A 14,634-nucleotide genomic window follows, 5' to 3' on the forward strand; every position below is an offset into this window, starting at 1 on the left:
GCACCCCCTTCATAGATATGTCCCTACCCCCAAGGAAACATCCTCCATGGAAAGATCCTCCCTGAAAGCCTCTTCCTCCGACCCCCCCAGAAAAAATCCTTTTTGGAAACGTCTGTATACTTCCCATTAACCAATACTATATGTAAACAATGGGCAAAGTACATAACTTGCAGCCCTTCCCCCGGGAACTGTGGGGGATTAAGTCATCCTCAAAGGCATTTATTAGGTTTTCGACTATGCTGAACAAAATGGCTGTCTCAAATTTTTCATTGGGTGACTTTGGAAAAAAAATGAGGGTGAGAGGGGGCCAAATCGCCCTCCAATATTTTTGGTCACTTAAAAAGGGCACTAGAACTTTTAATTTCCGTTCGAATGAACCCTCTTACGATATTATATGACTACTGGACCTATACGATCACCCCTGGGGAAAAAACAACAAAAAACAAACAAATAAACACGCATCGGTGATCTTTCTTCTGGCAAAAAATGCAAAATTCCACATTTTTGCAGATAGACGCTTGAAACTTCTATAGTAGGGTTCTGTTATACACTGAATCTGATGGTTTGATTTTCATTGACGTTCTATGACTTTTAGGGGTTGTTTCTCCCTTTTTTTGAAAATAAGGCACATTTTCTCAGACTCGTAACTTTTGATGGTCAAGACTAAACTTAATAAAACTTATAAATTTTGTTTTTTTTAGAGTTTCGGTTACTATTGAGCCGGATCGCTCCTTACTTACAGTTCGTTACCACGAACTGTTTGATGGTGGAAAGATTTTCAATCAGTATGACTTGACTTATATCCCACCAGGACTTTGTGGCTGTATTGGGGCTTCTTCTCTTCTCACTAGTCCTTGAATATGGCGACGGTGTTCGGTTCTATCTGGTGCAAGACGTAGGAGTTGGGTGAGGTTCTGGCCTTTAAGTTGTCGTACCATCTCTTGCGAGGTCGGTCACGAGATTGTGTGCCATGTACCCGTCCTCCAAATGTGATTTTGGGGAGTTGATTTGATGACATTCGTTGGATATGACCAAGCCAGCGGAGCTGCTGACTTCTAATTCGGTCCATAATAGTTTATGAGCAGTGGAGGAGTTTACGGAGGTCTTCATTGGATACTCGGTCGATGTAGGTGATTCCTGCTATGCGATGGAGACATTTTTTTTTCAAATTCGGAGATTCACCATTCGTTAAAGCTGCTGGTTGCAAGGCCCAGTCTACACCTAATCGATTTTGAGCAATCGTTGTTAGAGGTTAAAAGACTGCCGAGGTAGACAAAAGATTCTGCAATTTCAATTGGCTCTCCTTCTATGATTAGGTGTATGGCTCTAGGTGTAGAGTCTCTGGATACCCGCATGACTTTCGTTTTTGTTGTGTTGACAACCATCCCAAGGGCTTCGGTTGCTGACACTATCTCGTTTGTGGGTGTTTGGAGGAGATGTTCATGACTGTTAATTTTCACGATGTCGTCTGCTTACGCTAATTTGCCGACAAGTCTCCCTCCAATGGATGTACCGTCTGTGGTTTTAGCAAGTGATAAGGCTGCATTTAGAAACAGATTAAATAGATGAGGGGATAGGAGGCAACCCTGAAGAACACTTGCTGACGTCTGGATCTCTTCTGTCAATCCCTCAGGCGTCTGAGCCTGGCTACAGAAGTTCAAATACATATCTCTGATCAACGTTACTATGTTTTTGGGGATTCCATAATGGAGAAGTAATTGAATACTTGAATACTTGATATAAAAACAAGGTACGTCCTGACTTCGCGCCCAAGCAAACTAAGTCAAAGCAGTGGACTGGCTCTGTTTAAAAAGATGTCAAGTCTAAACTGTAGAATTTCACAGTATGGCTGTAGACTGACTCATTGCAAGAACTAGCTAAGTCCTTAATCGTCACAAAAACAAGCGAAGCGAGGACTCATATAGAAGAAACTAAGCCTTGATTCTGTATACAAATGAGCTAATTCTTGACTCTGTGAAAAAGTGACATAATTCTAAGCAGTAGAATTTCGCTGGCCGTGTTGAAATACAGGCCAATTCTTGATTGTTACAAATAAATGATAAACCAAAATTTTGGACTGACTCAGTGGAAAAACTAACTAAGTATGACCTGGTCGAAAAATGACGCACAAAGTTGGTCCTTTGCTCTGAAACTTCCCAATATCCTCACAGTCAGATTTCTAGGCCAAAATTTAGGTGTTCTGCGACTTCCTAATCCTTCTCCTTCGTCCCAAACAGCCAGCTTGTAGCAGCAGTTTATGCATATTACATTTTATGTAACCAATAGTTGTGATTGAAGTCACAGAGTAGATGCCTGAGTTGGGAAAGTTAAACATAGAAAGTACAAATCGTCTCATAAATTTTTAACACAATTGAGGCATGTAACACCTTGTTTAAACTGAATGATAAAAATATGTTCAATGTTTATTATTGAAACGCCACCTCTCTATCCACCATGGGCACTGGCAAGGCGGGCAGCGGGGCAATACCTCCCCGTGAATTTTGGACATTAAGGTAATTATTAAGAAATCAAAGTAAATTGAGCAGAATAGGGAAAAACCATGAAGAAAATACGTTTTGACCCATTGTTGGCTGCCTACCAATAGATTTTGATCCGTAATTAGAAAAATATAAATTCTAACTTGTGACTGAGTAACTCTTAACCGGTTTTCCACAAATGTTTTTTCTATGTGTTTTGGTCGGAGCAAAAAAAAAAAAATCAAATTCTTCATAATAATGAATGTCAAGTAAATAACGATCCTTGTCAATAACGAAAGTATAACAGCCTAACTATTGATAACATTCAGTAAAGGAATCAGCTTTTTGTGGTGATTCTAAATATGTATTTGCTTATTAGTAATTAGTGCAGTTACTAGAACAAAAGAAAGTTCGTATTATTATAGAAACACAACGAAAACAACTTAATATGTGGCAATTACAGTAAGAATATGCCGTCAACTTTTGCTTGTATTGCAAGAGTACCCAAGAGCTGATATATGAAGCCACTATAATCAGAAATGTTTCACCTGAACGGAATGCTGGGAATTTCTGTATTTTCCCCCAGAACGGATACGTTTTTGTGTTTTATTATCAATTTTTTCTTCTAGGAGTGATTGTATTTATCTAGTCGTCACTTCGAAAAAGATTTAATTTTTACAGTTATGAAGCATAAAGGTGCCAAGTATACTGGCCTTTGGTATTCAAAATTAAATTAAAATATTGGATTAAAAATTTGTATTTGATTTTCTTAATCTTAGTTTTAATGTTTCACTTTGAGCAAACTACTTTGATAATGCGTTAGTTCTTATAAACATTGAATCTAAAGGCATTAAATATTTTGGTGTTTGATAACCAAGTTCAAAACTGTCGATATTGTTAAAAAACATCCGTCCAACGCTTCGGCATTGCTAAACAGAACTAAATGCCGGGTGTTTATATCTTTTTGTAAGTAGGCTATTGATTTGTTTATTTTTCGTAATTACTTACTATTTTCATTTTTATATATTTTTACTTTAATTGACATACTTTTTCCATTGCCTTTAGAAAATTGTTCGTCTCTAAGCTTCATTAAACAAAGAAAAAATAACAATTTTCTTTAACTGAAAGTAAGGAGCAGCATTAAAACTTAAAACGAAATAGAAATTATAACGTATATGACGGGGGTTACCCCCCTCTTTAACACCTCACTCATTACGCTAAAGTTTTTTGGCACTTAAAAAAAGTCACTTATTGTTCTAATAAACGACCCTTGTGTTTCAAGAGTCGCTTTAAATAATTGGGACAAAATTTAAACTTTATCATAAAGAGCGAGATGTTGAGGAGGGGGCAACCCCCTCATATACGTAATAATTTCTGTTCGTTTTAAGTATTAATGTTGCTCCTTACTTTCAGTTGAACAAACTTGTGTATATAATTATATACTCTTCGTATATAAGGGGGTATAATTATATACCCCCTTATATACTCTGTATATAAGGGGGACTGCCTCCTTCTCGACATATTGCTCATTAAAAAAGTTTTTTAGTGCTTTGAATTTTTTTTCAATTACAAATTTTCTTTAAAAGTTTTGAAAACAGCTAAACTTCACAGTAAAGAGTAAAGAGTTAAAGAAGAGACAGCCCCCTTCACACAAAGAATAATCTGTTCAAATAGGTTTCAAATCTTTTCCTTTCTTTCAGTTGAAAAGCTCTTTTTATTTAATTTCAGATTGTTTTCCAAATCATACCCAGGCCTAACCAAGATATATTTGAGGTATATGTCCCTTAAATCCCTGGTCAATTCCTTTTAAAATGTGTAAATCAATAGTAGTAAGCATGTACGCAATATCAGTCCTAAGCCTGACGCATGGATATGTGTGCAGTTTCACCGGTACATGGCTTACCAGGGTCACTCATCTATTACTACGAACGGTACATGCCTTAGCAGACGGGTTTCAACACCTATTTTCTGGGTCAATCAGAGATGTTTCTACTAACGGTGCTCCATAAATCCATTTAGACGGTATCACGCCTACAAGGAAATATACAGGAATAGGTGTGCAGTTTCAACGGTACATGCCTTGTCGAACATGTTTTTCTAGGTTCAATAGCCAAAACTATAGATTGTCTTATTGCGTATTCAAAGATCGTCTCTTTGTAAAAATACTAAATTTGGCCCGGAGGTCATATAATCATGTTTTTTCACTGTAAATTAAAATTCAGTTAGTTTTTCTAGATCAGTTGAAAAAAAGCAACTTGAAAGGATTACCTTTTATTGTTAAATTTATTCGTTTGCTCTGATATTGAGATTAGATGGAGAATTCTAAAAGAACGCATGTGAGTACATTTTTTTATGCTGTATTAAAAGAATCCATTTTGTGTTGGCATTAAGTCTTCACTGGCCTATATTGAACTGATGTGCAAATATGCTATTATCAGATAATGGGAAAACAAATTTATTGTTACACGTGCCAATTCTTCTTAATGTTAGCTAAGATGTATCGAGTTTTTCATGCAGTCCCATCTAAATCCCTTTTCAGGTATAGGGTTGTAAATCGATTTGACATATTTATGAGGAACTTCGTCTGTTAGAATATTTACTAAAAATTAAAAAACACGGATGACTCTAAGGGTCGTTTATATGGAGCAATAAGAAGCTTTTTTTCAAAAGAACTAAACAATTTAATGCAATGAGCTAGCTGTTGAGGAGGAGACAACCCCCTTTTTTTATTTTTTATGCTATATGAAAAGAATCCATTTTTTGTTGATAGTCAATTTTTTTTCTTTTTTTATGAGTTTAACTATTTATGCCTATGAGTTATCTGAGGAAAAAACTGAAAATTAATTTTTATTCTACGAGATTGATGCTCAAAGTCCAGAACAAAAGCGACCGAAGCTAGATGCCGGCTATGGTAGCACTGACAGGAACCTAATCAGATCTTCGAACTTGAGGAGGGAGAGTGTAATCTGCTTTGTACCCTCTTCAGACAGACAGATCACTTCTAATGAGTTATCCGCAATTTCCAACGTAAGTGCATTTATCAGATAGTTTTGTGTAATTGCGGCCGGGTAGGAAAGAGGCATTGAAAAAAAAAACACAAAAAAACGAGCACCTATTACTATTCTACATAAATGAAAATCCATAATAACAACATATTTTTTTATTCAAGTTTATAACGCGCTCAAGTTTATGCCCCTTCACGTCTTGATCAATTAGATATATAGCCCTGTAGCACTCACGTTGTGAAACCCGTTTATCTGTGTGTGTGTGTGTGTGTGTTTGTGTGTTTGTGTGTGTGTGTGTGTGTGTGTGTGTGTGTGTGTGTCTGTGTGTGTGTTTGTGTTTTTATGTGTGTGCTTGTGTATGTGCTTGCTTTTGTATTTATGTATGTATGTGTGTGTGTTTTTATGTGTGTGTGTGTGTATGTATGTATGTGTAAATGTAAGTGTGTATAAGCGTATATGTATGTGTGTGTATGTATGTGTATGTAAATATGTGTATGTAAGTGTGTGTTTATGTTTATGTGTGTATGTTTGTGTGTGTGTGTGTGTGTGTGTGTGTGTGTGTGTGTGTGTGTGTGTGTGTGTGTGTGTGTGTGTGTGTGTGTGTGTGTGTGTGTGTGTGTGTGTGTGTGTGTGTGTGTGTGTGTGTGTGTGTGTGTGTGTGTGTGTGTGTGTGTGTGTGTGTGTGTGTGTGTGTGTGTGTGTGTGTGTGTGTGTGTGTGTGTGTGTGTGTGTGTGTGTGTGTGTGTGTGTGTGTGTGTGTGTGTGTGTGTGTGTGTGTGTGTGTGTGTGTGTGTGTGTGTGTGTGTGTGTGTGTGTGTGTGTGTGTGTGTGTGTGTGTGTGTGTGTGTGTGTGTGTGTGTGTGTGTGTGTGTGTGTGTGTGTGTGTGTGTGTGTGTGTGTGTGTGTGTGTGTGTGTGTGTGTGTGTGTGTGTGTGTGTGTGTGTGTGTGTGTGTGTGTGTGTGTGTGTGTGTGTGTGTGTGTGTGTGTGTGTGTGTGTGTGTGTGTGTGTGTGTGTGTGTGTGTGTGTGTGTGTGTGTGTGTGTGTGTGTGTGTGTGTGTGTGTGTGTGTGTGTGTGTGTGTGTGTGTGTGTGTGTGTGTGTGTGTGTGTGTGTGTGTGTGTGTGTGTGTGTGTGTGTGTGTGTGTGTGTGTGTGTGTGTGTGTGTGTGTGTGTGTGTGTGTGTGTATATGTATATGTATGTGTTTGTGTGTGTGTGTGTATGTGTGTGTGTGTATATGTGTGTGTGTGAGTGTGTGTGTGTGTGTGCGTGCGTGCGTATGTTTGTGAGTGTGTGTGTGTGTTTATGTCTGTGTGAATGTGTTTGTGCGTGTTTTTGGGTGTGTGTGCACGTGTTTGTTTGTGTGTGTGAGTGTTTGGGTGTTTTGGATTGTGAGTTTGTGATAGATTTTGATAGAGTGTTTTTGGTTGTTTGTGATTTTTTTTGTTTTTTTGTGTGTATGTCATAGGGTCATGGTCATGTCATGGGGTAACTGATGAAGAAAAAAAGAGGGGGATGGGAAAAAAAGAGAGGGGGATAAAGCAAAAAAATCTTAATTAGATAGTGTTTCAACTACAATATATGACTTTTGGTACTTATTTAATAGCCGGTAAACATGTGACTAGAAGCGCATTGAAATGCTTTAGGAAAAAATAGGTTATCGCTTCTTAGTGAGGTATTTCCAACTCCGTGACAGATATTTTTTATCATACTTTCATTTATTTTATTTGCATTAGCCAAACTTCACGTCGTGTATGCTTACCAACTACTAAATATGTACCGGGCTTTTTCTGCTCATTTATTTTCTGTGAAATTAATATTGTAAAAATGGGAAAATATGAAATTGGTTAAGTTGTCTTCAGTTACCTTATATGATTGAAGTGGACAACTTTTTAGCCCACATAATGGCATTAGAAAGGTAAGTTTTGACGGGGGCGAAAAATTAGCATAGTTTTTGACTTTATAAAATAGTGGATATTGCGCATAGAAAATAACCCTGTTTGTATAGATTAACATCGGCGAATTATTGGCAACATCGGCGTCAAATCAAGAGGCACATATTTGCAATGAACCTTCGATAATCCTTAAATCACCTCCAATGGACTTTAGAGATGATGCTTTAGTTGTTGATAACATGCAATGGCAAAACGGGTTCTTAAATGATTGTTTTGGGGAATTAGCTAATCTAGAGGATTTAAGTTGCGATATAGATATGGTTGAGGACCCGGAATGGACAAACATGTTTATAAACGAATATTTGGGGGATATGCCCACAATTGCATCTAAACCAGGTCCCCATGTTAATAGTCATAAAGAAATTACGTCAGAAGATAATATAGGCTGGCTAGATCAGCTGTCCTCAAATACAGTGGAATGTATACTCAGTGAATTGGGTGATTTCACACCGCGCTCAACTAATGAAATTGAACAGACTGGGGGTGGTGCTAGTGAGGATTCTATGCCACCCCCATCATTGAGGTTGACGATAGTATTAGTGAAACATTACCCACCACCAGCATTTATGCTACCAGATTTTTACCTAGCTAACTCTGCCTTGCACCATACTAATGTTTACTGCGTGAATTTCGGTGACCCCTTTAATTCCTTAATGTCTGGGGGTATAATAACAGACTCCCTGGCTTACACTCACTCCTATATTTACAAGGTTCGAGCCCTTCTTGAACAACAGATGCGGGTGTGGGGAGTGAGGGACAGTTTAAAAGCATCAATAGAACTAAAAATATATTTTTTAAATGAAAATGCGAGCGAACTCTATTCAAAATACTTGCACACAGAAATGTTGGCAATTCGCCCGAATTTGACAAATTACGAGCAGTTTTTTTTAGATTGGGTAAGCATCATTGTAACTAAACAAGATAATTATAATGAGGGGGGTAGATGGTCAGTTGTTTTATTCATAGAAAGCTTAAGCATTAACATTTGCAGATTTAAAAAGGATTTTATTGTAAGAGGTGGACATGGGGGGGGAGGGCTATTGAATTAAAATATGATTCAGATTTAGAGGGTTGTAGAGGAATACAATGAATTTGTTTCGATACGAGGCTACAGTGTTTCAAATATGCATTTTTTATTGTCGCTTTTAGACCCCTATTGAAGGATGCTTCTAAGAAAAAGTTGGATGAATTAGCAGCTAATGGGGATGGGTCAAAGTTTCCTAAAGTAGATTTTAATTGTTTAAATGATCAATTTCCGGTAACTTGAAAGGGAATAGACATTTTTGAGCGGGCTAATGCACATTTAAAGATTGGTGTTACGGTGCTCCAGTATGAACCAGAATTTGAGGAGGGCCATTGTTCTGATAAAAAGGGGATATTATTTCCAATGAGGGTTCCGTCCATTGAGTCAGTGAAGCATTGGGTCTTGCTTTTATACACGCCTCCTTCAGAGCTTAATTCAATAGGACATTTCAATCCAATTACAGATATTAGTAGGGTTTTATGTGAGGGTAAAAAGGGCAATGGGGGTGTATACTATTATTTTTCAACATGCCTCTCAAGATTTCGTAGTAATTTAAAACTAAAACATCACATGAAACACTGTAAACGTCATGGATACCAGGCTGTGGAAACGGTTAGCGGAGATAGGGCGATCTTACGTTTTAATAACTTTTCAGAACACGCTCCTGCAGAGCAATAAGATCGCTTTAGACTGCGAAGTGAAACTTAGAGACGTGTATGATTCGTCAAATTCCAATCGTGTTAAAATACATGAGGCCATAGAGGTCTCTTACGCTCACGCACAAAGAGATTCTAGTAATGTCATGCAAGTGTTGGATGTAGCTGAGTCGTTGGGTGGTCAAGACTGCATTCACTCTGGATTGACCAGTCTAGTGAAAAAAGCAAATGGTGCGATTTCTCGCCTACGTTACGCAAAGTACCCTATGCTCTTATAACCTGATGTCAAACTGTCCATTAAAAATCGTAAAATAAGTTGGCTTTGCAAAAGTTAGTTTGATGATGGTATTGGGAATGGGGGAAAGAGGAAGGTGATCGACCAAGATCATGTATGGCAGGAAGTTACATAGGGAGGGAGTAACTTTAGTGGGGTTGCGCATCAATCGTGTAATGTAAACTTTAGACAGCAATATTTCGTACCGGTTTAATACACAATTCCAATTACGATTTAAAGTTTATTTTACCGGCGTTGGGCTGCATTGCCAAGGGAGAAGTTGTAGATAACGCATGGATAGAGAGTTCTTTTTCTTATCATACCCAAATCATCGGAGAAGCTACTGCTTCTAGAATTCATGTGGTTAACAGTTGACAAGGGTAAAACGTGCCTGAATAAAATCTGTTTTTTAGACTCTTTCAGTTTCTTCCCCAAGTCCTTAAGTCAATTGATTCAGGTAAAGAAAAGCGACAATTTTTATAGTTTCTCCCTCCTTAAACAACGCTTCCCTGACGATGAAATGTATGATTTATTAACGTGTCAAGACATATATGCATGTGATTACTATAAATCTATTTCGAGGCTAGATGAGGTGTCATTACCGCCTATAGAAGCATTTTACAATTCTCTTACGGACAGTCAGTGCACCACTGGTGACTATGAATTTGCTAAGAGGATTTTGACAAAAGGTGGGTGTAGAAATGGGTGGGATTACTGTAAACTATACATGACCAGTGATGTACTGACTCTCCTGGACATTGTTTGCAAAAATACGGATAAAATCTATAGGGAATTTGGGTTGGATTTAGGGTTTTATTTTTCCCCTCCTCATCTGGTGATGGACTTGATTCTTAAAATCAGCAAAGAAAAAATAGGTCTGATCGCCGACGTGGATCAGCATCTGTTTTTTGAGACATCAATCAGGGGTGGGTATGTTTTTCATGGTGACAGTATCATGAAAACTGATCCGACCGGACAGCACACCAATGAAAAGTCAGATGCAAATTTTTCAACTTGAATTCCCTTTACCCGTCAGCAATGTCTTACTACTGTTTGCCGTGTGGAAATTACAAATGGGTTAATGATCCATGTGCTTCGAATTTCCCCAACATTGCTATCGTTGAGGAGAATGGGGCCCGGGGATGGTTTTTTTAAATTGACGGTGAAGTACTCATGGAAATCCATGACTCGGTAAAATAATTTCTTTTCCCGTGCATAAATAGGCCGGTGGGTAGGGACTCTCTGAGTCCCTGAAATTTATGTTTAGTAGAGGAAGGGATTATGCACTGGGTGCCTTCAAAGCAAAAACTTATTGCTGACCTCAACCTGAAACAGAATATCGTTGTACATCACGTGCTATTAAAATGTATGGTGTCCAATGGTTTCAAAGTCACACAGATTCATAGAGCCCTCAAATTTGCTCAAAAGCCCTACACGTAACGTTTATTGACTCCTTTGTCAGTAAACGTTCACAAGCGAAAACAAAGGTTGAAAAAGAAGTCTGTAAACTCATTTTAAACTCAGCCTTTGGTAAAATGTGCAAAAGCTTACGAAACAGAGCTCGTTGTGACATTGTAACCAATCCTAAAGATTGTGCTCGAATCATTGCGGATCCAAACTTCACATCGTTCACAGTCATAGACTCTTATATTTTATTCATGCTTCACAAGAAAAGAAAGATCATTTAAATAAGAATATTGCAGGTAGGTTTGCAATAACGCAAATATATAAAAAAAACTCATGTTGTAATTTCATTTTAGTGTATGCGAGGTAAAGCGTCTGATTAAGGACCAGATGAATCGTATTACAGGGACACTGATTCACTGCTGTTAAAAGTTAAAACTGAAAATTTTTTGAATGATTCGTAAAATGGAGAGTACATCACCTCACGAATGGACTATACCAACTGGAATGAGTCCCTCTATCCAAAGGTAGTGAAACGCCAGGCCCCAAATCAATTGTTAGTGTTAAAATCTGAAACAGGAATCGATTTGATATCCAGTGGTGTGTTTCCTGGGCAGGAGGTATTCTGTGTGGAAATGCACAACAAGTATATCAAACAAGTTTGCAAGGGGAGCCTACAAACTTTGTAAAGAATAATTTCGATATGAGTGTCTATAGAAACTGTATTGAACGTAGTTTAGTCCGAAGAGCGAAAGTCAAGGCGATTCGCTCTTTACAATTTAAAAACTACACAGTTAGAGTTGAAAAACACGCCATGTCGGCCATATCAGACAAAGTTTATGTAGTTGAGGATGGTGTGAAGGTGCTACCAAACGGTCAAGTTTTAATTTCAGACCGAGTTGAATGTGTAGAGTATAGAAAACAACTCGGTCTAGAAAAATAACCTTAAATTCTTTCATGGTACAAGGTGGGTGGTGGGTGTTTAAATTTTTTTTAATCAAAATTATTAAATTGTCAATATGTTTGTGTGCAAGGCAGAGCAGTTACTTCTTCATAATTTCAATATACATAGTTATTTAATGTTCCAGGCCCGGCCCCTGGCCCACCGCAGCGAGGCAACCACGCTTCCCTGCCGCCGCAGTGGCCGCCTCGGCCTTCGGCCGCTACAGCGGCCGCCTCTGCGGGTGGGGGATGTGGATGGGGGTTCTGGGGGGGGGGGAGGACTCCATTTCAAATTAAAAATGTTGTTGTAAATAAAAAAAAGTGATATTATTTTAAGTGCATTGTTTAATAAAAAATTTTCCTAGTGCCTATTTAAAATAAATGTTGTGTTTTTTTTGTTATAAACAAAAAAGTGTATTTATTAAATATAAAGTACTTTTTTCCTAGTGCCTATTTCTAATTAATGTTTACTTTTTTTATTATAAATAAATAAAAAAAAGTCTTAAATGTATTTATTAAATATAAAGTGCTTTTTCCTAGTGCCTATTTCTAATAAATGTTGTTTATGTCTTTCTTTTAAATAAATAAATAAAAAATCTTATGTTTATTTTTTGTTTAAAGTGCCATTTTCTAATTACATTATTTGTAAAGTGCTGCTACTTTTATGTTAATAATAAAAGAAAATATGATTCTTTTTTTATTTCGTTCTTCTTCTTCTTATTATTCTTGAACGGAGTAGTAATAGGGAAATTGTTTAGTTATTAGACATCTATAGTTTACAGTTAGTTGTAGGTGAGGTGTTGAAGGGAACAGCAATATGTAACAATTTAAAACACCATTCAGATCGTTTCTGTGTGGTCCATCAATGTCAGGCAAAACGAAACTCTTAACTAAAATAATTAAAAATTGTGATAAAATGTTTATGGAAAATCCAAAAAAATCTACTATTGCTACAGTATTTGGCAGGAGTCGCACGATAAAATAAAAGCAATTGCTAAATCAGGGTTGGTGTAGAAACAATTCATACAGGGACTTGACGTTTTCGAGACTATTGAACCAAACTCTTGGCTGATTATTGACGATTTAGCTGAACCCATTGAGAAATGGTCCCAGGAAATGCTACAATTGTTTACCGTTCGCTCTCATCATGAACAGATTTCCGTTACTCTAGTTTTACACAATCTCTTTCATCAGAACAAATATATACGAACACTTGATTTGAACTGTACCTACTATATCATCTACAGAGTTGTTCCTGATTCTAGTTCGCTAATAACTCTCAATAAACAAATATACCCCGGCGCCCTCAAATTTCTACTTTCAGCGTACAATCAGGCAACTAATAAACCTTACAGCTACATCCTATTGGATATTAATCAAAATACGCCCGAGGATTTACGTGTAGTCACAGATATTTTTGACAATGAAATTACAGTATATCTCTCCGTGAAGTGTAAAAAATGCTATTAGTTGGCATCATGACACTGAAGAAACTACATGAAAATAGACGTTTTTTCTGTTCTAAGCACTTCAAAACCCCCACTTAGGAAAGCCATACTCAAATATGGTATTAACAATGATTACATTAATCTAATATCTGAACTGTGTTTAAATTTAACCGAGGGCAATTTTCAACACCCAGAAATAGTTAAGCAATAGGCAAAGCAACATCGTTACATTGTACGTGCATTGGCCTGTAAAAAGAAAGAAAAGAATTTTAAAAGGAAACGTCTTCTTCAAGCGGGCGGTAGCTTTTTTCACTTTTACTGCCAATAATTGCAGGACTTGTAAACAGTTTTCTCTAGATGGCTAAACCCTATAAATTGACCCCAATATAACTCGCTCTTTCACCCTTGGAACACTTTGAGGACAATCTGAGTATTTTCATTGACAATGAGAATATTGAAGATGATAAAAAAATACTTTTTCTTCAAGATGCACTTCGCAGAGTTGACAATTATAAGACCTATCTGCGAGAGCAAGTGGCAATGTGAGTGTCATTGATCACAAAAAAGAATTATCTCCTCAGGATTCTGCTGCTGCTGGAACACAATTAAAGAAGAAGGAATTGGATTCAATAGTGTCAAGCATTGGAAATCTAATGCCACACTCATTTCGTTAACAAAGTAAACGACTCATAACATATCTGATGGAAACCGGTAAAGATCATCTCCCAATTGATAGAAATGGGAAAGGGATTATTATTCAGGGGAAAAACTACAATATACTTGATTTAATATCTAGTATTGTTACAAATCGTAGTGAATTTTTATTACTTGACACTCATCTGTAAAACTTTCTAAATACATTAAACTTCCCCAAAAGCCTTATTAGCAATAGGCAAATTCTAAAAAAAATAAATGAACAAACTCCTTCCTCGTCATCAGTATTAAAACATGAAGAAGAAGAAGAAGAAGAAGATTTTAAATCAATCTTGGAAAATAGTAGCACACCAAGTGGAAACATTGATTTGACGATGAGGAGGAGCAGCACAACACTGATAGCTAGACAAAAGCGAAGACGTATGGATATCAAGTCAACGTCACCACCACCATCACCTACTAGTATACAAAAGGGTAGTGGACGTTACACTACGTGTTTACGTTCAAAATGGTGGAAGTTCTGAAACGTGTTTATGAAAATGTTAGTGAAGTGGGGAGTTTAAGATCCTCCACCGCTCTTTCCAAAGTCACTGGTGTTCACACTAAAAGTGTTCAAGACTATCTACAAAATGAATCAAGTTACACTCTGCATAGAAATCATTGACGTCGTGCTTAATCATTATCGAAACACTAAAGCCTTTTCCCCCCTTCATATAAAGCAAGCAGATCTCTTAACTCTAGATGAGATTCAAAGGCGTCACAATAAACCATACAAGTACATTCCACTTACAATCAC

At 37.2% G+C, this 14,634-nt stretch overlaps 1 protein-coding gene across 4 annotated transcripts in view; it reads left to right on the forward strand.

Moving 5' to 3' along the window:
- LOC148947082 (zwei Ig domain protein zig-8-like) overlaps nt 1-14,634 on the forward strand; it is a 409,223-nt gene that overhangs the window by 250,010 nt on the left and 144,579 nt on the right. The gene's annotated exons all lie outside the window — the stretch shown is intronic.

Source organism: Artemia sp. Qi Xiang Cuo, chromosome 11, assembly GCF_049724085.1.
Source record: "Artemia sp. Qi Xiang Cuo chromosome 11, ASM4972408v1, whole genome shotgun sequence".
NCBI lineage: Eukaryota > Metazoa > Arthropoda > Branchiopoda > Anostraca > Artemiidae > Artemia > Artemia sp. Qi Xiang Cuo.